This window comes from Mus caroli, chromosome 4, assembly GCF_900094665.2.
Source record: "Mus caroli chromosome 4, CAROLI_EIJ_v1.1, whole genome shotgun sequence".
In the NCBI taxonomy this organism is placed as follows: domain Eukaryota; kingdom Metazoa; phylum Chordata; class Mammalia; order Rodentia; family Muridae; genus Mus; species Mus caroli.
In genome coordinates, this window is record NC_034573.1 from 8,606,081 (window position 1) to 8,631,564 (window position 25,484).

The following is a 25,484-nucleotide window of genomic DNA, read 5'->3' on the forward strand; positions in this document are numbered from 1 at the left end:
TCTGAGGTACCAGTGAGACTTGAACAGCCTGATCTCATTGTTCCCTTAGATTCTGGATACCAAGTGTTTGAGGTAGTCAAATAATCTGATAATGATAGCCACTCCTTGAGGTTTAGCTAATTTCAAAGTATCAGAATTCAAAATTATTTAACATCAAGCCAGGGATTATTGGATCTTACTTTAATCACTGAGAAAACACTTCAAGAATGGGGCTCAACTCCAGAATCCAAGCCTCTTGTTGATATAGTTGGTCCATGGAGAATAGGAGTAGTGCCTTATCAGACATCTTCAACTGGCAGAGTTCCAGGTCTTTGACTCTTACTGGAAATTGTGATAGACTGAAGTTTAAAATTTATTAATTATTTCTGGAAGTTTTGAATAGTGTAGTGAAGGTTTTTAAAATACTCTCCCTTTTAATTTTATCATTAATGTGAAACAGTAAAAAGGAAGAGATTTTAAGTAGAAGATGCTTGACCCTACAATTATTTCCTATAATTCAAAAGTCAAATCAAACAGAAAACACATAAGGGAGACAGAGACATTTGTCAAGTGATGGACTATTCTTATTATTCATGTAGATATCTGGCAGTGTCAAGATACAAGATTGAGTAAATGGGATTCCAAAAGACATTGAATGACAGAAGTATTTTCACAAATATGTATGAAAATCATACATTTTAATGGAGTTTTGTATGATAGTTTGCCATTGAAGAACAGTGCAATACCAATACATACCTCTTTGAGCCTCTATCTCTGATCTATCTGATAAATTCAGGGTATCCACCCACTCCCTAGAAAAGATGGATACAAAGCATTGCAATGGTGCAAATCAGTTTTGCAATATATAGATTTCAAAATCTGGCTATTGATCAGCTGAGCTGATGACAAACATGGAACTGGTACCTTAGAGCTGTGTTTTCAAAGTCAGAGCCAGCAACATAGCTTATGCATTGACTGGAAACCCCTTTCTCTCTTAACAAGCCTCCTCCAGTCACAGAACTCCCTTTGCTACGATGCAGCCTCAATGGGAAAAAGGAGAGCATGCTCAGATATTGAAAATCTGTAGGCCATTACCTACTTTATCACTCATACCAAAGACACTAAAAAGATAGCACGTGGGCGATTGATGGGCTATTTTCATCATGAAAGTCTGATGACCCCACTTGGGTTTTCAAACAAGGCATTTAATAACCACTGCCTTGTTAAGAGGTGGAAAATGATCTGGCGGGTGGCCTGATAGGACGGGGTTTTATTGATTTTACTGAGGCCCTTGGCTTGGGAGATCACAGGCTTCTTAAGGGCAAAGTTAAAAGGAAGCATTAAGATGGATGAGTAATTACCTGTGTGATGGATGTCATTCTGCAAACATCAGGACAGGGAGCTTTGCCTTTGAGTACCTATTGATGAGGAAGAGGGAAAACATAGGCCAAGTCTCATTTTTACTCTCAGTAGTTCTTGCCTGTTTATGAATTGGCTTTTCCCTGGTGGACTATGAGTATAAATGACTTATGAAAAAAAAAGGCAAATTTAATTGTTGGTTTATAGGGAGGAAGAGATAGCTTGGTATGGATACTAGAAAAGAATCAAAATAGTGCTTTATGTGCTATGAAAGGAAGAAAGAGAAACAAGCAAAGACTTTTATATACACTGTTAATTTCAGTGGCTCAGAGTCCCTTGGAGTGAAAAATCTCTCAGCCTGCACCTCCTTCTCAAGAAGCCAGGGTAAGCTTGAGGGGACATTAGGAAAGAGGCATTGATGGCAGCGTGAGAGAGAAATGGCTTGGCAGGAATCAGAATTACTGAGGAGGCTGGAGGATTTCACAGGCTGGTGTGTGATGACATAGCAGTGTGGTGAGTGACAGCATATTTTTTGGCTTAACTCTCGATGCTCAAGAGTTGTATGAATTGGCACATGCTGCTTTAGCTATTGTAAGAGCTGTCTGGCCCCTTTCCGATCTCTTCAGATCCATGTTGCTACAACTTAACACGGTTGTACTGAAGATGGGTGGAAGGAGTTGGGCTTACTAGAAACACAGGTGTTGAATCTGAGCCTGGCCTGAAATCCCTTCAATGCTATAACACTAAAGTGAGCAGCTCTTTTAATGCAGAATCTACTAAGTGTTGTTTTGAACACATTGTAATTATAGTCCAGTGATATGCTATCATAAAATAACATATGGGAGGTTATATTTCTGCATGAGGAAGCACTCAAGACTAGAATGCATTTTCCATTATATGAATTTTTAAATATTTGTGCAAATTGGCTTTTTCCCAAAGGGGGAGGAATGATACATAGGTATTTTGCTATGTCAGAAGTATTGTTATAAATAATGAATATTTGTGAAGAGTACTTGAGCCATATTTCTCTCCTTTCTTGTAAATGTTATAAAGTACAACTCTACCATGGGGCAACCTATATGAGAAACAGCAAACCACTGAATTTTTTTGTTCTCTCTCTCTCTTTCACACACACACACACACACACACACACACTCAAGGGATGTCAAAGGTCAATTAATGCATTTGTATTATGGTTTGGTATTTTAAACCACTCTCACTCTTTAGTATAGATATCTGATTCATTCTGATGCACAGGCTTTTTTGTGATTGTGTAGACCTGTGAGATAGAGTTCTTAGGCAGCTCTCCTACTCTAGCTGTGATTTCACCCAGGAAAGTAATTCTTTCTAATGGGTTATTTCATGTTTTATTCATGTTAGAAATAGTACATACTGGTGAATGGCAGATCCTGTTACAAATATGTTTATAAGTAATTTTTTGAGATAACTTAAATTATAAAGATATTTTGGGGTACACTCATGACCATCTAAATCTGAGCATATGGGGAGCTGATCCTGTGCCACAGAACTCCATACCCAAATACCATCCAGAGAGATCTGGTCTCCCAGGAGTGCCAACACACAAGTAAGACCACCACTTCTGTTCAAATTCCTGACCCAAGAGAGACACACCCAGAGTCATCAGAACACAGGAATCAAGGAACAGCCTGGGACAGGGTCCTTCCAGTTTCCATCTGCACCCCTGAGCTGACACTCTGCCACAGCTCTCCATACCCAAATTCTACCTGAAGAGAACTGGTCTCCCAGGAGTACTGGCACACAGGCTTGCAGGAGGGACAAGCCACAGTCAGAGACAGCAAGACCAGCTAACACCAGAGATAACCAGATGGTGAGAAGCAAGGGCAAGAACATAAGCGACAGATACCAAGGCTATTTGGCATCATCAAAGCCCAGTTCTCCCACCACAACAAGCCCTAGATACCCCAACACACTGGAAAAGCAAGACTCTGATTTAAAATCACATACGTGATGATGGTCGAGGACTTTAAGAAGGACATAAATAATAGGAAAACACAGGTAAATAGATAGAAGCCTTTAAAGAGAAAACACAAAAATTCCCTTAAAGAATAACAGGAAAACACAACCAAACAGGTAAAGGAATTGATCAAAACTATCCAGGATCTAAAAATGGAAATAGAAACAATAAAGAAACCACAATGGGAGACAACCCTGGAGATAGAAAACCTAAAAAAGAGATCAGGAGTCACAGATGCAAGTATCACCAACAGAATACAAGAGATAGAGCAGAGAGTCAGGAGCAGATGACACCATAGAAAACATTGACACAACAGTCAAAGAAAATGCAAAATGCACAAAGCTCCTAAGCCAAAACATCTAGGAAATCCAGGACACAGTGAAAAGACCAAACCTAAGGATAACAGGTATAGAAGAGAGTGAAGATTCCCAACTTAAAGGGCCAGTAAATATCTTGAACAAAATTATAGAAGAGACCTTTCCTAACCTAAAGAAAGAGATTCCCATAAACATACAAGAGGCCTACAGAACTCCTAATAGACTGGACCAGAAAAGAAATTCCCCCTATCACATAATAGTCAAAACACTCAATGCACAAAACAAAGAAAGAATATTAAAAGCAGTAAGTGAAAAAGGTCAAGTAACATGTAAAGGCAGACCTATCAGAATTACACCAGACTTCTCACCAGAGACTTTGAAGCCTAGAAGATCCTGAGCAGATGTCATACAGACCCTAAAATAATACAAATGCTAGTCCAGGCTACTATACCCAGCAAAACTTTCATTACCATAGATGGTGAAAACAAGATATTCCATGACAAAATGAAATTTACAAAATATCTTTCCATAAATCCAGCCCTACAAAGGATAATAGATGGAAAATGCCAACACAAGGAAGCAAACTACACCCTAGAAAAAGCAAGAAAGTAATCTTTCAACAAACCCCCAAGAAGATAGCCCCACAAACATAAAAATAACATCAAAAATAACAAGAAGTAACAATCACTATTTCTTAATATCTCTCAACATCAATGGACTCAATCACCCAATAAAAAGACATAGAGCTCAACTGGTTACCAAGGATTGTGATCTTTCATTTGGCATTAACACTCTGTGGTGTTGGGTAATTCTGCAACCCTCTCTAACTTATTGAGTACCTGCATGGGCGAAAATGAAGCAAAAGAAAGGGAGGTTTGAAAAGTGAAGAAGTATATATATATATACATATATATATACACACATATATATAATATACATATATTATATATACTATTAAATATATATATATATATATATACATATATATGTGTGTGTGTACACACACACACATACTCACAATCAATCACTTAAGTTGTCCCAGATATTCAGTCATGATGTCATGCTGTGGAAACAACCTGCCAACTTTTCTGCATCTATGCTTTGACAGTGGGTCCAACAATCCCATGCTGCACTGCTTCTTCACACATTTCCTGTCACCTTGAAGCATGACACGACGTGATACGTAATCGTAATCTCATGTCTCCTGAACCCACTTGGTTCTTGCTAACTTTGTTCTTTCTTAGAAGTTTTCACTTAAATGTCTCTTACACCAAAGTATCCTTTACTTAAATTACTTGGATTTATTGTCAGATATTAGGAAGAACATTTGTACAAAAACAGTAAAATTAGCAAGTACATAAATGACCAAATCAACAAGTATGGTGTTCACACCCTCATCAAGCATTTGTGCTTGTATCTGTGAGAGTCTCCAGGTCGGGTTGGATGCTTCTCTTAAGAACTTTATAGTATTCTCAGATTTTTATCTTCTACCTGTATGTCAATACCCACACTAGATCCTGTATGCTAGAAGACCAGGTCCTTGTCACTTTTGCTTGCCCTTGTAAAGTCATAGCCCCCAAACTTCAGATTTATATACATCTCAGCATAGATATTGAATAAACATCTTAAATATCATATATTAAAAACTGAGCTTCTGATATTCCTTCCCTATGTTTACCTACATGTGCTTTGAGAATGATGTTCTTCTGCCAGCTTCCAAGATCCTGCTATTAGCATGGACTCACACATGCTATTCGTATGGACTCACACACGCTATTAGCATGGACTACTCCTTTTCATCGCCCCTCCACACCATCATCAAAACCTGCAAGTTCAACTTTCTCCATTGTCTTGTGTCTCTACTTGTGTCTAAGTGTCTCTACTTAAACCTTGCCCTTTCCTCTTGTCAAGCCACCATGTCATAACTGGATGAAACTGTAAGCACCTTAGTCCTGCCATGGTTATTTCCAAGGCGATGGCCAGATCACCCTCTCAAGTAACAGATGAGATCACAACTATCTTGTCCCATGTCACTTGGCTTCTAACCAACTAAAAACCAATGTGTTCTACTGGGTGACAGCTCACTGGCCCATGTTTACCATTTCATTCTAAACATCTCTACTTCCCGTTGCTACAGCACTCCACCATTCCGTGGACATCCTATGCACAATCCTGCTTCAGGGACACTGTACTTATTCCATCTTCCTGGAAGCCTCTTAGCTCAGATGTCCACTTGTTTTCACATCTCATTCAGTTGCCACTTTGTCAAGGAGCCCTGCCTTGACTAGCCTTTCACCATGTTGACACTCCTTCATCTCATACTCTGTAATTTATTTATTTTCCCCTTAGCCTTTACCTCTATAATATATAAACACAGTCTATTTTGTTCCCCTTACTCCCACTCCTAATGTATTGTAAGCTCTAATCAGGCAAGGATTTCTGTATCCTTCATGGATATAACCAGTGCCTGGATTCTCAGTGCCAGGTGATCAATAAACAATTATAGTTGACAGAATATTACATTTACAGATGGGCTGCTGTATTCATCTCTACCTATTTAATAAATTTACTGTGTCTTATTGTATAGCCCTTCTGAGGACTTAGGCATGAGGCCAAGAAAATGGGAGCATGTTCACTCTGAGCTCAGAACGTTTACCTCCCATTTCTCACTTCTTGTGTGGTAAGAAATATTCTTTACTCGTTGTTCCACAGTCTTTCAGATGATACCAGGTATATCCTGATTCTGGGGCACACAGAGGCTAAGGTTTCCAGTGCATTGAAGTTGAAAATGAGTGAACCTGGAGCCAGTGAGATGGCTTATCATGTAAAGGGTCTCATGGCCAAGACTGATGAGTTCCAACCCCATAAGCCAAGGTTGAAAAAGAGAACTCAGTCTTGCAACTGTCCTCTTATTTGTAAACGTACACCATGCAAGTCCTCATAAACAAACACATAAAGGTGTAAGAAAAAGAAGTGAACCTTTATAAATTGAACAAGTTTCTTTTGAAAAAAATTAGAAATAAAAACAATTCTGAAATTATATGACTTGATAAAAGAATGTTTACCTGGATATGTAGAAAATATTAAGAATTCCTTTCATAGTGAAAACTCATTGTCTCCATCTTTTATTCTATCAAGGAAAAAGAATATGTGTAGGCATAAAAACATGTAGTCTGTTAAAATGCATAATACTATTCTGGCAATGTGTGCCCTACGTACCTCATTTTGATGGGCATGGTCAGGTTGTATCTTTCAAACAATTTATTTTTGAAATTCCTATGATGTTACTGGAAATTGCTCACTACTTTCTTCTTCAAATGGCATCCTTGGCTCTTGAGAAAGATTTCTGAAAGCCTTTATTTGACTCTTGACAGCTGTGTGTTCTTCTCAGCGGCTTGAAGGGACTCTATCTTGTCTAAATGTAAATACCTGGTTACCTCACTCTCTTGGAGGGTAGTTTATTCCTTTTGGAGGAAGTCCTGATTTTCAAGGAAGAAGTGATCAAGGGCTCCTTTAGCAGGCAGGCTGCAGACTGGTTCCGGAATTTTTGTTTACTCCTCAGAGCACATTTTGTTTCCATACCCAGTAAGTTTGACAAAGTGATAAAATCAGCCTGCTAGGTGGGTCACTGACTTGGTGACAACCTCTCCACAAAGCACAAAGGTGCTTCTTAGGGTTTTGGACACCTGACATTTTCCAAGTGTTCCCAGCAATTATGAACAGGAGAAGCATCGAGTTAGTCATTCACCATCTTAACAGCATGGACGAGGACAGCTTACAAGTGTGTCTAGTAGAACACTAATGTCATCCACATCTTTATAAAGCCATTAAAAACTCAGGTTGTTTTCTCCTTCCATGTAGTTATGTGTGAAATTACCCAATCCATGTCTTCATCTCTGCAGCATGTCTAGTAGGATATTGAGATGTTCTCCTAATATCTCCATCACAACTTCCAAATCACAGTCTCCTTGTGTTGGCTGAAAGCATTAACACCAGAAATTACCATTGTAATGCTACTTAACCCTCATTTATGGAGCTGCTTCTGTTAGTTTCTCTCTGACTTTACAGAGTCTTTTTTAGCCACCAGTACAACTGGTCCAGTGGATGAAACTCAATTGTACTTAAAAAACATAGTTAAGCATCATGTCAGAAATCTAAACTGGCAGGCTTGCAATTTCACAAAAGGGACTTCCAGAGGTTGTGGTTCCTGTAATGGGAGATTATTTCACTTAGTATGTGAGGCCAGCATTTGAATAAAGACTACACTGTCTAGCAGCATTGAGAACTAGATGTAAAAATTTCTGTTTCACTCAATGTAAAATCAAATGTGAATGGGAAGGTTGGCTATAATCCTGAAAGCAAATGTATAGTGTGTGTGTGTGTGTGTGTGTGTGTGTGTGTGTGAATGTGTGTGTGTGTATGTATGTGTGTGTGAAGTGTGTGTGTGTTTGTGTGTGTGTGTGAATGTGTGTGAGTGTGTGTATGTATGTGTGTGTGAAGTGTGTGNGTGTGTGTATGTATGTGTGTGTGAAGTGTGTGTGTGTTTGTGTGTGTGTGTGAATGTGTGTGAGTGTGTGTATGTATGTGTGTGTGAAGTGTGTGTGTGTTTGTGTGTGTGTGTGAATGTGTGTGAGTGTGTGTATGTGTGTGTGTGTGTATGAATGTGTGTGAGTGTGTGTATGTATGTGTGTGTGAGTGTGTGTGTGTTTGTGTGTGTGTGTGAATGTGTGTGAGTGTGTGTATGTATGTGTGTGAGTGTGTGTGTGAATGTGTGTGAGTGTGTGTATATATGTGTGTGAGTGTGTGTGTAAATGTGTGTGAGTGTGTGTATGTATGTGTGTGAGTGTGTGTGTTTGTGTGTGTGTGAATGTGTGTGAGTGTGTGTATGTATGTGTGTGTGAGTGTGTGTGTGTGAATGTGTGTGAGTGTGTGTATGTATGTGTGTGAATGTGTGTGTGAATGTGTGTGAGTGTGTGTATGTATGTGTGTGAGTGTGTGTGTTTGTGTGTGTGAATGTGTGTGAGTGTGTGTATGTATGTGTGTGTGAGTGTGTGTGTGTGTTTGTGTGTGTGAGTGTGTGTGTGCGCGCGTGTGGGGGGGGGACAAGGTGTTAGAGCAGTTTTATTTCATTGATGTTTGTATCTTCACCCCCTGGCACACGAAGACTTTCTGAACTCCCAGGCAGCCTTCGTTATGGTGTTTTTGACACTGCCACAGGTTCTTTGCATTACTTATCTCAGACTGCTATACTCATCCACCTTCCTGGGACTATTTTCAGATGGAATAACTAATTAGCACATATGTGGGAACTTCTCAAAGCAGTTGGGCCTCTTCCTCATTACTTCTTAATTTTTTTCCTATTTGCCTAACGTATGTCAAAGATAATTTTTTAAGTGAGGGGTTAGGGGAATTTCCAGACTGAAATGCACACATGACATAAGAAAATAATTAGCAAAGCATGATCAGAAAGGAAAGCCATCCAAATGCTTAGCAGAGCAGAGTGACATTGGCTTGGCCCTATAGCATGCTATGTGGTAATATTCTAGCTAACCTCTAGGGCAACTCTCTAAAATTGCCTTGTAGATGTTTTTACAGCCTTAGCAACTTTAATTTTCAGTGTGTTCTTGACGTACAAATTCCTCTCACCTTTGTCTGCTTTGGATTCTAAACATTTTGGCACAATATATTCTTTATTAGACCCCAATTCACACATGTAAGAGCTTTGTCTTAGCCTTACTTTCACCTTGAAACACTTGTAATCATATACAAAACAGTCTCTGTTGTTGTATCTGTTTTCTACATTACCTTCAATCATTCTTGCCCCCAAATATAATTTGTCAATGTTTTACAGTGACTACTTGCATGACATGTGAATTATTAGGCAGTGATATTTTTAGTTTTTAATTAAATAAATTTCATTATTCTTTGGCAATTTTATACAGGAATATATTTATATCATATCAATACATACCCTTTCCCCACCTGTAATTCCTCCTACCACCCACATCTTTTCCTGACTTTATGTTTCTTCTTTTTGTTCTGCCTTTGAAAACAGGACAAAATGTAAGTTCAGCCAAAAGGGAAATTAAATACTTTACTCGAAAGTGGGAGACCCATGGGAATCCTTAACAATAGATGGATACACACACACACACACACACGAGAGAGAGAGAGAGAGAGAGAGAGAGAGAGAGAGATTTTAATTATAGAATTGTTAGGTTAAATTAAACAGGATGTTATTTTTCTTGTAACATGAACTTATCAGATGTATGTTTTGTAAGCAGACCCACTTCCTCCATCTCTCTGTGTATGGGCTGTACGTTTGTAGAGTGACCAAATCACAGCCATCATGAAGAGGATCTAAGAAATAAGATTGATGGGTGATTTTCATATAAACTATGCTCAGTAGCTTTCTTTTCATCTGTATTTCTAGTACCTAATGGAAGTGTTTAAAGTTCAGTTTTAATGGAAACTCAAGATTTGTTTTATTCAAATCTTGAAGAAATGCCCAAGAGTACAGGAAAGGCACAGCAAATTCCCATCCTTTGAGTGTGCTGTATGTCGTCACAGCAGTGTGCTGACATCTAAGTAATGTCTGCATTTTCATCCCTTCTCTGTAACTTTATATGCAATGATGAGAGCTTTCTATTTTAAAAGGGGAAAAACACATACACTATAACATTTGACTCAAGTTTCAGCCAACACAAAATGCCCTAAATCTGTCTTGTCCAATATGGTAGCTACCAACTAAATGTGGATATCCAGCACTGGAAATGTGGACCAGTACAAACTGAGGTATGCTATGACTGTAATAACTCATATTGGATTTCAAAGGGCTAGAGTGAAAAAAAAGAATATAAGTATGGTTGTTGTTATGTAATAAAATGGTGATAGTTTAGCTAGATTGGGTCAAACAAAATGTAGCATTAAAATTAGTCTCATCCATCGATTTCTTTCGACTTTCTTTTTCGGTACGAGCATTGGAAGGCTTGGGCCTGAAGTCGTGGTTTGTGTGCGTTTCTGATGAACTCTGCTGCTCTAAGCCCATGTCTACTCTGGTCTTATTGCTTTCCCATTTTCAATGTTTGGAACTTTACAGACAGAGTGTGCTTAGTTTTCTACAAATCCATAGAAAGAAACCCTCATCTTCTCTGAACATATTGAATGAATTTTCTGCTGCTCTGCACCCTTGGCCTGTGCTCTTGCTTCCTCCTCTGCATTTGGGATGCAAAGTGCCTCTGACTAGCCAGCCAGCCACACAGCCAGAGCTCACACACCCACTTCCACTCTTGCTCTCCTATAGGTTAAAATCTACACTTGATCTGACATCTGTCTGCTGAGATGGCCTGATTCCCTGACCCCTTCCTCTCTGGCTAAGCCCCTGTAGAGCAGATTCAATTCCATACCAGCTTCAGAAGTTGCCAAACTAGACCGTCACCTCCTCCTAAGCCTGGGTACCTCATTTTCTTGCTACTCCAACAAAGCTTCTCACAGTTTCTCGTTGTTCACTGCATTCAGGAAAGTGGTTCCCTTGGGACATCATGTAACATTTGTGCCTTTCCAAATGGGCTGTGAAGAAATGATTCATCTGTTATTGTCAACTGCTCTATGTGCAGCCATTCCCACAGGCATCACTATAGGAGTCTAGTAAATGCTGAAACCCCTTTTCTCCCTCTGCCAACGTCGTATGAACTACACCGTCCCAGGTTCCCCTCATGGTGTATTCTATCCTCAAACCCAGGCCAGCAGTTATGAGAACCCAGAAACTGCTTGGAAGGGGGAATCATTTCTCATGTAGTTTTATGTTTCTGGTTCTGAAAACAGCTCCTGGTATCCAGTAGGTGCTTGATAAATGTTCCTCAAATGAGTGCATTTGAAAATCGGAGATCTCCTCTGAAGACGCTTGGATGTGGAAGCAGCTCCCTAGCTAAGGGGCATAGACTTGGGTCAGAGTTCAGATAGCACACACCCTGATTTAGATTTCTTAGCTTTGGTTTATATCAACCTGCAGACTGCCCTCCATTTAGAATTAAATTAACTTTAAAAGAGAGTGTAAGTGCCTTGTTTGAAAATCTCTTCTGGTGATTTAATTTTCAGTCCAGATGCGATCTGGCATCCCTGGTGGTTGGTGTCTGCTTTTCATTTACTGGATATTGTTCACAGGGTTCTGGGATGTGGCGGGAGGCTGTCCATTGACCAGCACAGTACACATTGGTGACTTTAGAATCACAGACCTTGCCTCTCATCCTGATGTAATCACTCCACTTCAAGAAGAAAGGCGGGTAGTCTGTTGTGCAAAATGACTTGCTTTATTTTTTAAACATTTTGCTTTTGATATACACCCAAGCTCCACACATTTTCTCCCTTAATTTTTAAACCCACGTACACTTCAAGGGAAATTGAATCCATATGTTTCTGATTCATTTACACACAACTCATCAAAATGTTGTTTTAAAAGAGCTAAACTCAAATCCCACAGGGGCTGAGTGGGTTTGAGACTTGGCTGAAGGCTCTTTCCTTCAGTTGGGCATGGGCACAGCAGGCGTGAAATAGGAGCCCGCCTACCTCCCAGGAGTTGAATAGCTTCCTTCTTAGAGGATCAGCTAGCACCTCTGGCTTCTCACCTTGCAGTCAGCCTTCCTTTCCACAACTGCTGTGGCCTACATTTGATTAGCTCAGAAAACCAAAGGGACAGAAACCCCAGGTTGTTCCAGCCAAATTGGAACGATCAAGCTATTTATGTATGTCATTCTGCCTCACGGCGGACTAATAAAATTCACACAGCTGGCAGGGGCCTGAAAAACCATGTTCTTTGCTTCGAATGGACCTGGGAAGCCCAAGGCAGACAGGAAAGCTGCCCGCATGACTATTGCAAGAAACAATACACAGCCAAGGGCGGGGCTCACGTCTTTTCAGGCGATCCTCACTGAAGATCAGCAACTCTGTCAGTAATTTTGTCAACGTTTGACCCACAGGCAAGGTTTGCAGTCTCAACCCCAACTAAATCCTTGGGTTTCCACTGCGTCTGAGGCCATGAACCATAAAAATTGGTCTATTGTACTATTGGGTCCAGGTAACCCTCGAAAGGAGCATGGCCACTGGGAAGACAGCCAGCAGTGAGATGTTTTCTTGGTGTTCAGAACTTCTGTGGTCTGTGCTGAAGAGGCAGCGTATCTGTAATGATTGACAGAGGAGTCACTTGAGTTCCGTTATGTCACAGTATCCCCATCTTTTGTTTTCGGTCACAGCCTTTTGTTGCAAATAGAGACACCGGAATACCAGGTTTTTCTGTGTACCATGAAAAGAATGGTTAAGTGACTGTGTTATACAAGGTGAAAAGAAATTACTGAGACAGACCCAAGGGAACCTGGAGCAGGGGCCTCATTTCCTGTTGGCAGGGCGGCTCCTCACACAGCTATCCTAGATGACCCCAGCATAGGATGGGTGAACATTGCAAATAACCGTTAGGTTAAAGCCGAGGATGAGAACTGTTTTCAAATGGTGGGGCTCATTAGCATCAAGAAATTTGATGGTCGGTGCCAAGAAGGCATCAGAAGCTCAGCTAAATTCTGGCTCTTCCCAGGGGCCAAAAAGCAAGCTTAATTAGCCTGAGGGCTTTAATTCTACAGTCTCTTCCAAAATGAAACAAGGGGACCCTCCTGGGTTTTCAGGACATGTGTTTCTTTGCAAAAAAACATATGGACCCAATATTATTGAAAGCATATGATGTTCTTTCTTCTCTGCTAAAACTTTCTCTGCATTGACTTTCATTCTTGTCTCTAAAATCCACATTAAATGTTCTACTGAGCCTGACCCTAAAACAACACTGTATGAATGTTTTGTTTTTTATTATTGATTTATTTTTTTCTCATCCCTCCCATGAAAACCAGAACATTTGTGGCCCTGAGATAGTTCTTTGTGTGATTATTTTGTAGTGCCATAGTCACACCTGAATTTGTTATGGTGCATTGGATGGTGTTATTAAAACTGTACATGGGAGGCTTCACAAAGGACATCTTGTATAGTTAAAAATGGCCTTTAAAGTGATCTGAATTATGTATTTAGCTGTATTCAAAGTGGATACATTTATTTCTGAGCATCCAGAGTCAGGGTAGAGTGACTTATCTTCACAAGATCCTGATATAGGCTGTGTATAGCTAACTATAGAATTTGTGTCCCAGCTGTTCTTTTGAAGAGCAGTAACCCTAACTCCACAGCACTTCCACGGGTGGAGCCCTGACACCTGTCTGCTCCTGTGCCTAGCAGGCACTGTACACTATTTTATTAAATAAAGACAACCCGGTGAGGGAGGTGTCCGTTGTCATCTATGGTACGGATAAAGAGAATGGGTCATAGGAACTGGCCATTTGCCCAGAATTGCTATGGTGAAGAAAAAGAGATTCAGATCCATGCTTATCTGATCTTAAAGATGCCAGGGAATTGAAATATGAATAAAGTGAAATGGGGGAAAATAAATATGGCCTCAGAAGTACTCCCCAGGATGCTGCATTCTATTTGCTGTGTTCTGGGTATTTTTAACAGGGGCTTCTGCAAAATGTTTGGCAACTGTTCTCTAGGTAAACAGTGGGATGCAGTTAAAACACACATCCTCTGCCTCATCTCTAGGCAGCATGTCCTGTCTCTCCTCTATATACTGACTCCTCTCTCTGGGCCTTTTGATATTCCCAGTGCCTGGTCTAGAGCCTGATGGGCAAGGCAAGCCATCCAGTGGGTACATAGTGGGTGGAGATGCTAAGAAAGCTCATTAGCAAATCACAGGCATGGAGGAAGAGGGAAGAAAGAACAAAACAGTGTCTAGTTTGGGTGGTAAATCAAACTTAAGAGTCCACCGGGGATTTCTGAGAGACAGAGAGCCAGTGAAGAATGCTTAGAAGCAGTTTGATATAACTTTTCCATTTGGAAAAGTCACCTTGTGCATCAGAGAGGCTGGGAAAGAGATCAAGTAGAATAGGATGTTATCACAGTATCTGGTTTATGAAAGAATACGCGCAGATTCTTAAACACCCACCCTGACAGCAGCAGGAGCCTTTGAATATGTGACTTTCCTAAAGAGGCCATAGTGTCTGAATTAAGATAAGTTTAAGGAGGACTGGGAAGGGAGGACATGCCAAGCCTTCTGGAACTGGATGGGGACACACCACTGACATTGTGGTGGGAATGAATGCACAGCGCACATATGTATGTGCTCTGTATGTTCAAATTCAAAGTCACACACACTACTGTATACATCCTCACATCCTCTTCACCTTCCTCTCCCTTAGAACCCAATATAGTTCTAACTTCCTCAGAAGAAATTTAAAGGATATCTAGGAAGACTTTTAGACTTCTGCAGGAGTCCTCACAGTACTTGATGTATAGAGGCGAAGGGTGTTATGTATGGGACACTGATAGTGGAATCTCTCTGGTTTTGCATCTTGACTTCTGTCCTAGGTAACTGAAGGGTACTGGACAAGTTAGAGAAATGGCTCCTGGGTCATCATGCCTAAAGATTCCCAGTGATGTTTTGATGTTGTGAACAGTGAATGAGAAAGCAAGTGTAACCCTCTTAAGGCACTACCAGGCACATAGGAAATGCTCAACTAACCACTCCTTGTACTAATGATGATTTGGGGGAAGGAGAGGTGTGGAATGGTTCTGTCTCAAATACCTAAGAAGCTCCTGTGCTTCATGTGTTACATGATCTTAGCTTGATTAGGGGGAGAATCAGCTAAGAGGTTAGGCTCAGATTTGGAGATATTTTATGGCACCTGACCTGGCAGGGTAGGTTTAAGCAGAAGTGTTGCTCCCGGAGGGCCCAGGGAATCTCTGAGGGATAAAGTAGTTTTACTGCAGGAGACACTGCCCCGCTTTGCATGTGGACCATCTCCCACAGGCACATGTGTTTCAACACCTGGCCTCAAGCTGGGGATGCTGCTTTGGGAAGTTATGGAAGCTTTAGGAGGTGGGGCCAGGGATAGAAGTTTACCCTGGCTGATGAAAGTGGGTCAGCAGGCATGGGCCTTGCTGTACTCCACTTCTGTTCCAGTCTAGCCTCTGCTCCCTGATCTCATCACATGAGGAGCACAGCCACGGGCCCCAACCATCAGGGTGTTGCCCTGACTACTGTGACCTCCTGTCCAGGGAATGTTGAGTCAGAGGTCTCCTCCTAAGGAGCTGTTTCTGACAGTAATTTCAGCCCAACAAGAAAAGGTAGCTTAAAGCAGGCACTCACAAACTGACACCAATGAACGCGCTCTTGGAAGGGAAGCTTAGGACATGGCTGTGCACCGGAAGTACTTGGCTGACATTTTGATCCCTTAGAAGTTGGGTGAAGCCAGGCAGTGGTGGCACACGCCTTTAATCCCAGCACTTGGGAGGCAGAGGCAGACGGATTTCTGAGTTTGAGGCCAGCCTGGTCTACAGAGTGAGTTCCAGGACAGAGAAACCCTGTCTTGGAAAACCGAAAAGAGAAAAAAGTTGGGTAAATAGATGCTGGAGTGACTAGGCCTTGCTGCCTCTCTCACTCACACCGCACTGGCACCTGAGATTCACTGTACACACGTTATCAGCCCTTCTTCCTTGTATCCAAGCTTATGAAGACAAGGTGTTTATGGCTCTCTCTTTTATTGCAGTAAAGTACACATAATACAAGGCTTATGATTTTAAACACTACAAAGCATGTAACACTATGGCGTGTCATATAATACACAAGGTCCCACAAACATCATTGGTATCGAGTTCTAGAACTGTTTTGACATCTGAAGCCAGAAGCCCACATCCATTAAGCAGTCACTCCCATTTCTCTCTCAGTCCCGAGCAACCACGAATTTGCTGTCTGTCACTGCGTATTTGTCTATTCTGGACATTTTATAAACTAGATTCATATAATGTGTTGCCTCTGGTGTGTACTACCCTCACAGAATAAAGTATGTTCCTGTTTCCTTCTAGTTGCAGCATAAGTCAGTTCCTGTGTGATCCACACAGCAGGGTAAGATTACTTATGGGCTCACTATGCTTGCTAATCCTCTCACTGTGCTTGTGCTTATGAGGAACTGATATGACATGGGCTCTGTGTTGTCATATCGTCCATGTATTAAGGGCTACCAGAAACCAACATATTAAGAGATACTTTCTAAGTTTTAAGTTGCCTATGATTTTCATTAGAATCAACATACAGCATGGACTGTTGAACCAGGCAGTATCTGGCGCTTGGCTTGCAGGTAGAGGCCTAGTCTGTCATCTCATTAAAGAGTCTGTTTTGGTAATGTAGTCAGGATAATCTGAATTTTTTTAATTGTAACAGTTTTTCCATAATTTTCTCATGTAAATATGCTTAAGAGTCTACCCTTTAATGTAGAGTAACTGAGATACTTACGTTGAAATTTCTAGCTAGCCTCTGGGCCATGTGAACTACACAGGCTGGCATCAAGGCTAAGAGCTTATTTATTTAGACAAAAAAAAAGAACAAAATTCCACTCTGCCATCCTTTGTGAAAAATGAATGTGTTGGCTGGTCCCAGTGCAGTCTTTTGGTACAATCCAATTGACACCCCTCTACTTTCAAAACACAGTACATGACACAGGCGGACAAGCTAACATAATTAAATATTGGCCCAGATAGGGTTTTCCTTAATTAGTTGTGAGTTTCAATAATGAAAATACCTGGAGATTTATCCGACTTCAAAGTCCCATTAAAGCTGTGCTGCTTTTGTTGCTTTGAAAATTTGGGAGTTCAGGACTCCTCGCCTCCTGCTTCTTAATGATGATAATTATATGATATACTTAAAAGTACTTTTGATCTTGGCTTCTCAAAGCACTCAAGCGAGGCATCAATTCCCCAAGTCCCACGCCAAAGAGGGCCTTCCTTGTTTACAGGCAATGTGTGCTGACACGTGTGTCACAGCCAGCAACGCTTCAGAGAGAATCTGCCAAGAGCATCAGCAAAAACGTGTGGAGGTAAATCTCAGCTGTGGCTGTGGCTGTGCTGCTGTGGCTCGGGTGCCGCATACATCTACCAAGTTCACAAATGTCACTTTATCCCAATTAAACAGTAGCAAGAAGTTCACAGAGGAGCACACAAAGCATCCTCTGTATGTGGAGCTTTGATAACGGGGTTCCTCTTGTCTCTTGATTTTCCATCTTCTAACCGTTTCATAAAACAAGAAATGAGTGAGCTTGATAATATCATCTGCGGCTACAAGGAACCCTTCCACAACTTTTAGCCATTTCCAGTCTTCTCAATTGAAAGAGTTCTAAGTATAGTAAATGTCTTTATGTGTCTGAAACTAATTCTGTTGACTTTGTCCTTTGCCAGAATTTTAGCTTCTGTGATATTTTTCTTCCCTGATGCTGGCTACAAATAGAAATTAATGCCTGTGATGGAAAAAAGATTTAACCATTTAATACTTGCTCCTGACACCATCTTTCAAAGAAATAATCTCTTTTCAGTAGGCTGGATCTGAATGAGATTCACTTTTGCTACATGCATTTACACATCTATATGTAGAATAAGCCAATAAGAGGTAGATTTGAGCAGGTGGTCCATAGGGTTCATTTGGAAAGGTCTCCCAAGACCCACCTAGAAGAGAACTTGATGTGCTGGCATTAAGAATAAAACCCAGTTGCAAGGTGTAGTGGCACATGTCTTTAATCCAAGCACCCAGGATGCAAGTGGTCTAAAGAGCAAGTTCCAAGCTACATAGTAAGACTTTGTACCAAGGGGAAAAAAGAATAAAACACAGAGATCATCCTTCTTCTTCAGCAAGCAGATCCTAGCACCATCCTGGCGGTACTCTCTCTAAAGCACAGAAAACTGACGGCACTCTGATGTAAGTGTTATGGGGCTATGTACTTCCTCTGATGTAAGTGTTATGGGGCTATGTACTTCCTATGCTTGTGAAGAACAGTCTGACACCTGCAGAGATGCTCATTTGCATACCCCAATCCTCTCAAAAAACCCATAGACTCAAATAAATTTAAGTCAAAATAACACACAACAAAAAGAAATACATATCTCACTTATAACTTGCTGAAATTAGACTGACAGTTGAAAAGATGGCCCAGTGGCTGAGAAAGCTTACTGCTCTTGAAGACCTGAGTTCAAGTCCCAAGGACAGGATTGCACAACCACCTGTACTCTAACTCTGGGGGTATATGAGCCTTTGGCCTTATGGACACCTACTTTCACATGCGCACATGCACACACCCAGACATAGACACAGACACAGACACACACACACACACACACACAATTTAAAATGAAAATCCTTAAACAGTAACACAGTGTGATAGTTGTACTTATTCTACCTCAAATATCTGTCTAAAATTGACATGTTTTAAGAATTATTTATTTTATGTACAGAAGTACACTGTAGCTATCTTCACTAGAAGAGGGCATCAGATCCCATTGCAGATGGCTATGAGCCACCATGTGGCTGCTGGGAATTGAACTCAGGACCTCTGGAAGAGCAGTCAGTGCTCTTACCCGCTGAGCCATCTCTCCAGGAACTGACATGTTTTAAACCTCAAGATTTTGATGTGCTGTTTTCTGTGTGCTCAGGGTGTTTAGAAAGTACAGAAAAAGGGACAGAACAGTAGCTAATATTTCCTGTATTCCTCTACTTTGGGAAGGAATTGTAAGTCCCTTGGATGCTCTTTTCATATTGGACTGCAGTGCAGATGCTGTGTCTATAGAGATGCAGGGTCTGAGTTTCATAAAACACAGCTAAACAAATGGAGGAAAAATGCTGACAAAAGATCCAGGATTGTTACTCAAGGTGAAGAGACTAAAGCTGAACCTTCTGAGCCTTATCTAGAGAGTAATCCTGTGAAAAATATGCAGTGCTAGTTACAAGTCCTGGAGATATATGGATATGTCTATACACATGCATATGTGTATTAGTGGAAGATAAATCTGTGTAGTCTTCTTTCTATGGGGAGGTAAACATGTACATGAGGGGATGGCAAAGGGTGGACACTTTCTAATGTTTCTCCAAGGAACTGAAAAAGACTCCTCTACTATTTCTTTTATGTGTAGCTCAAGCTGGATTTGAACTCGAAATCTCCTTGCTTCACCCTCCCCAGTTTCTGGGATCAGCAAAGTAAGCCACTATACTGGCAATCCCTCCCAGGGTTTCTTACTGTGAGACTAATGGATGAGGCTGAGGCAATCTGCTGCTTGTGTTGCCACCATGAGGACTACCAACCACACTGTTGTGTCTTGAAGTCACAGGCAGTTACCTGAAGAAGCTCAGGTGGTATTTGTAAAGCATGTTTTTCAAGTATGGTATCTGGGGCTGGGGGAAATAGCCATCTTTTAATTTAAATTTTGTTTTAGGTTTTTGAGAATGTCATACATGACTACTGTATTTATATGATTTTACTTCTCCCTCTCCAACTCTTCCTGTGTCCCCCCACTTCCATGACATTTCAAGTCTCTGTAAGGCTAGCTGCTTCTTTACCCACGAAGGCCCGACAAGGCAGCCCAGCAAGTAGAACATATTCTCCCTTTAGGCAATAGCTTCAGGGATAGCCCCTGCTCCACTTCTTTGGGACCCACATGAAGGCCAAACTTCATATGTTACATATGAGTGGGTAGGCCTAGGTCCAGCCTATGTATGTTCGTGGTTTGTGGTTCAGACTCTGAGAACCCCAAGGGTCCAGATTAGTTGATTCATTGTTCTTCCTGTGGAGTTTCTGGGCCCACAATCCTTCCTCCCATTTTTCCATAAGAGTCCCCAAGCTCCATCCACTGTTTGGCTGTGGGTATCTGTATCTGTCTGAGTCAACTACTGGGTGTAGTCTCTCAGAGGACAACATGCTCCTATTTGCAAGCATTGGAGTATCAATAGTGTTGCTCATGAGATGGATCTCAAGTTGGTCCTGCATCTCTTTTAGACCAGGTAAATTTTGAATGCTTTGGTGCAGGAAACAATTTCCTCAACAGAACACCAACGGCTCAGGTTCTACAATCAACAATTGATAAATGAGACCTCGTGAAACTGCAAAGCTTCTGTAAGGCAAAGGACACTGTCAATAGGACAAATAGTCAGTCCACAGATTGGAAAAGGATCTTCACCAACCCTACATCTGACAGAGGACTAATATCCAAAATTTACTCTGAATTAAGAAGTAAGATACTAACAAATAACCCAATTTAAAAAAATAGGGTACAGAGAATTCTCAGCAGAAGAATCTCAAATTATGAGAATCACTTAAAGAAATGTTCAAAGTCTTTAGCCATCAGGGAAATGTAAATCAAAACGACTTTGAGGTTCCATACTACACCCACAAGAATGGCTAATACCAAAACTCAAGAGATAACACATGCTGGTGAAAATGTCTTTCTGTTGTGTCTGAAAAGCCACTATCTTGCAGAAGTTTTCTGGTCCTCTGACTCTCATAATTTTTCCACCCCTTTTCTGTGATGTTTCTGAGCCTCATGTGTAGGGTTGCCTTGTTGATGTATCAATTGGGGTTGGGGCCCCCACTGTCACTTACTTTTTAGTTTGACCAGTAGTGGATCTCTAGAATAGTTTCCATCCACTGAACAAAGTAGGTTTTTTTTTTGTTTTTTTGTTTTTTTGTTTTTTTCATGAGAGGTGAGAGCTGAATTTCTCTGTGGGTAGAATTATAATTATTTAAAATACAGTTAGAAATTATACCAGTTTAGGAAAATGGCAGTAATGAGTCTCTAGGAACAATGACCTCTGCAGCCACAAGCATTAGACTAAGTTTATAGTACCAGGCATGAATTCACTCTTACTGAGTAAGCTTTAAATCTAATTAAAATGCTGTTAGTTATCCTTATAATAAAAGTGCCACTATTGAACCACTGGGGAGATGGTTAATGGGCCACTCACTTTAAAGTACAAGACAGCTTTTAAGTGTGAATGATGCATGGTTCTTTACAATCTCTTTCAATCTCTCTCTCTTTTTCATGTACTCAAGCATTCTATATGTTCTAATACTAAGAATAATGCTACAATACTATAAATAATCATGTAAAATTATTTTAAAGTTAACATTGCTTGTTTACCTAGGACTTAAACATTAAGTACATATGAGAGGAGGGGCTTTGCTTTAGTCATTGTTGTATCCCCAGTACCTAGTAGGTATTTAGTAAGCACCAGTCTTCACCTAGGCTTAGTCACCACATGAAATTCCCACAAGGTATCAGTATATCAATGGTTTCTTTTCACTATCAATAGCTGCTACTATCATGTTAGTTACACAACACTGTTACTTTAGCCTCATCATTTTTGACCCTACTATGATGTGGGTTGTGTGGCAAATCCTACAGTATATAGGTTTGAACATTTTTATTAATATTATTTTGATCTACAACTTTCCAATAACTATATTTTAAAACACACATGCATTGAGATCAAGGATGGTGTGTGTGTGTGTGTGTGTGTGTGTGTGTGTGTGTGTGAAGTACAGACACATGGGGATCATCTGCTAAATTTTTCTGCCTTCACTAGTCATGTGCTGCCTCAACATTGGCTCTATTGAAAGAAAAAATGTGTGATCAAATAAATATAACAAAGTATTCCATTATTTTAACTTTCCATAACTTCCATAAAGTGATTGAAAGTAAGTTAATTGTAAGTTCCTATACAGCTTTATGCTTTAAACCACTTTTATTCTATATATGTTCTGTTTCAAACAGACTATGACTGTGTAGCCCAGGCTGGCCCTAAAGTTGTCATCCTCCTCTTTCAACCTCCCAAACCCCAGTACTACAGACATCATTATCTTTTAGTTGCTAGATTGCTTATTCATTGAAAGTTAGGCCAGGAATCTAATGAACTATTATGATGTCCATGCCACTTGGATTGTGTTTGCAAAATAATTAGAATCTTTGACTCAGAACTGACAGTGACATATCTAATCTCAGCACAAAATCTCACCTAAAAGAGCAGCAGGAACCCAAGGCTTCTCAGACTTCTCTTCACCGTCATTTTTCTTCATAGGTATTGATGCAAAATGGTTCTCCTCTTCATCTAATTTCTAGGGCTTCTGGAACAAAGTGCCCCAAACTGGCTTTGAACCTCAGAAGTCTCTTCCTTTACAGTTCTGGAGTTAGAAGGTGTGGTGGAACTCCTCGGGGGAGAAGTCCAGGTGAAATCTCTTCTCCTTCTCCCAGGTTCTCTTAGTTTCTGGAAACCACTGGCTTTCCTTGACTTGTAATGGATCAATGCAAGCCCCTGTTCATCTTCAATGATGTGTGTCCCTGTTGGTGTGCATCTGTGTCCCAACTCTCTCCTCTTAAAAGGGTAGCCATTATCCAACTAACACCTCAGACCATTATGAGTTCTTACTCAGTTACTTCTAGAGACACCCTATTTTCAAGTACGTTTACAAGCACCTGTGCTGGGGATAAGAACAGGAATGCATGTTTAAGGGGCATAATTCACCCCACAATAATCATACTAGTTTTTTTCCTGACACCAGTCCTTCTGATTCTGTGTTCTGTTTATCTCCCCCCTCCCCACGCCCACACTAACACTACATTTCTATATGATTTGTTGAGTTGAAGTTTGAAGGTCTCTTGGATCCTTTGGCTCTTTTCTTATTTAGCACCCTTCAGCCTACATCCATCTAAGACCTACTCATGTTCACTCAGAGTATATTGGAGTAGGTGCTATTGATAAAATTTAGTGGCTCTTAAAATCTCTGAGTAATTTTTTTTCTTACAGAAAATAATTCAAGATGGCAGAAAATAAATATGGCAGAGTAACTTCTCAGAAAGTCACAAATTAAAAAAAAAATGTTGATTTAAAAAACATTTTCCATACAGAAAACAGCTGGATATCAATGGCTTCTAGATAAGATAACCCAGGCATTACTGGTGCACTAATGCACTTCTCTGAGGCTTGGTGCCTTACAACCCCCTGAAGTCATGTATAATGGCTCTGTCACAAACATATCTTATCATTGCATTTAATTAGGCTTCTAAAATGACATTATAGTCAATAATACCAATTGCCAAGACAAAGCCAGGAAGTATTAGACCATATACATCACTCTTCTGTAGAGACTGTTGGGGATTTATATTTCTTATACTAACTGGTAATTTTAAAGGATGATCTAGTTCACCAAAATGAGACCCTTGATGATTGCTAAATAGTGGCTGGGTAGATCAAAGAATATTTATTGGTAAAGGTTGAGGATGAAGCTAGAGAACATTCTCATAAGCCAAACATTAGCTTAAGGAGAAATGAGGATACTGTTGGATCAGAGACAGCTTTCAAAGCAGAATAATTCTGTACTGGTTTTGGAATATTGGAAATATTGAGAATATTAGGATATTGACAAAACATAGGAAAGACTGGGAGAGGGCAACATTTGGGATATAAATATAAAAAATAATTAATAATAATAATCAAAGCTAAAAAGTAAAGCATAGTTAACAAGCCTTATGTGATAGACATGAATGGAGTGATATAACCCTAATTTCAGAAAAGTATATCCATCTCTAACACATGAGGAGTATTATTCTAAAAATTACCAGATAGTAGACCAAAGTGAAAATTTTAATAAATACCAAAGAATCAAAATCATTAAAACTACATTTCTTTACTGCAATGGAAAATGTTAGAAATCTGAAATGGGACATGAAAAGCTAAGGGAAGCCATATATTTGGAAACATATAAAACACATTTACAAATAATGTATGCTTTAAAGAAAAATAATAGAGACAATAACAAAACCTTTAGAAGAAAATACTAAAACTATCAAGTATCAAAATTAGTAGTTTGAAGTTAAGTTGGTGGTTGAAGTCTATTTATAGTTTTAAATACCTTCATAAGAAAAGCAGAAGAAAATAAAGATCATAAGCCATGTGTTCCAGCACTGGAACAAGGGAAGAAGGCCAGGGCAGCCAATCAAAGGAAAATAGAAAAGTTTAAAAAATAAAGCAGTAGGGTTGGGAGAACTAACCCACAAAATAATTCTCAGACCTACACATAGCTCTGGCATTCCGGTGCCTACCTCTCATAGTGGTTATAAATACAATGTTTTAATGGATAAAGAAGGTTTTCAAGATCTCTAAGTTATATGTCTGAAGACTGACAACAGCAAAAATACTTTTGGCAAAATAAATTACAACCCATGGTTTAAAGTCTAATGTGAGGAGCATCATGGCTGAGTGGCTTTTCAGGTGAGGGTTTTTTTTTTTATTCCGGCTTTTATTAAGGAATAAATAATCCATTTCTGGAACAAATTATGGCTCTAAACTGAAAAAACTAGAAGTCTCCTTATGATCCGTTATGCTAAATGTAGAAAATGCAAAGAAGATAAGTGGTAAAGAGGCTCTACCTATGATTCTAGAGTCAACCGAGATTCAAATAAAGTGTTTCTGCATATATTCCCACTTCATAGGTATCATCTTCATAATACTAAAGATAGTCTTACAAACTGAGTGCAATTTCTTACCCAGCTTCTTAGATCAGGAAACTGAGGGTTCAACTGAGTAACTAGTGTGTCTAAGGTAACAGCCAATAAGAGGTAGACTGTGTATTCTAATGCAGAAATTGTAACTTAAGCAAGTACATCCAGAGATGTGTGTGAGTGTATGCATTTAACATGCAACATGAACTGACTAGAGAGAGAAAAAGAACCATGCTCACAACATAAAGAAAACATGATAATTGTTATTAACACCATGGGCCAACACTACACTAGACATTCTATACAGTGCGACATAGTGAGTGTACTGGCTAGTTTTGTGAGTCAACTTGACACAGCTGGAGTTATCACAGAGAAAGGAGCTTCAGTTGGGGAAATGCCTCCATGAGATCCAGCTGTAAGGCATTTTCTCAATTAGTGAT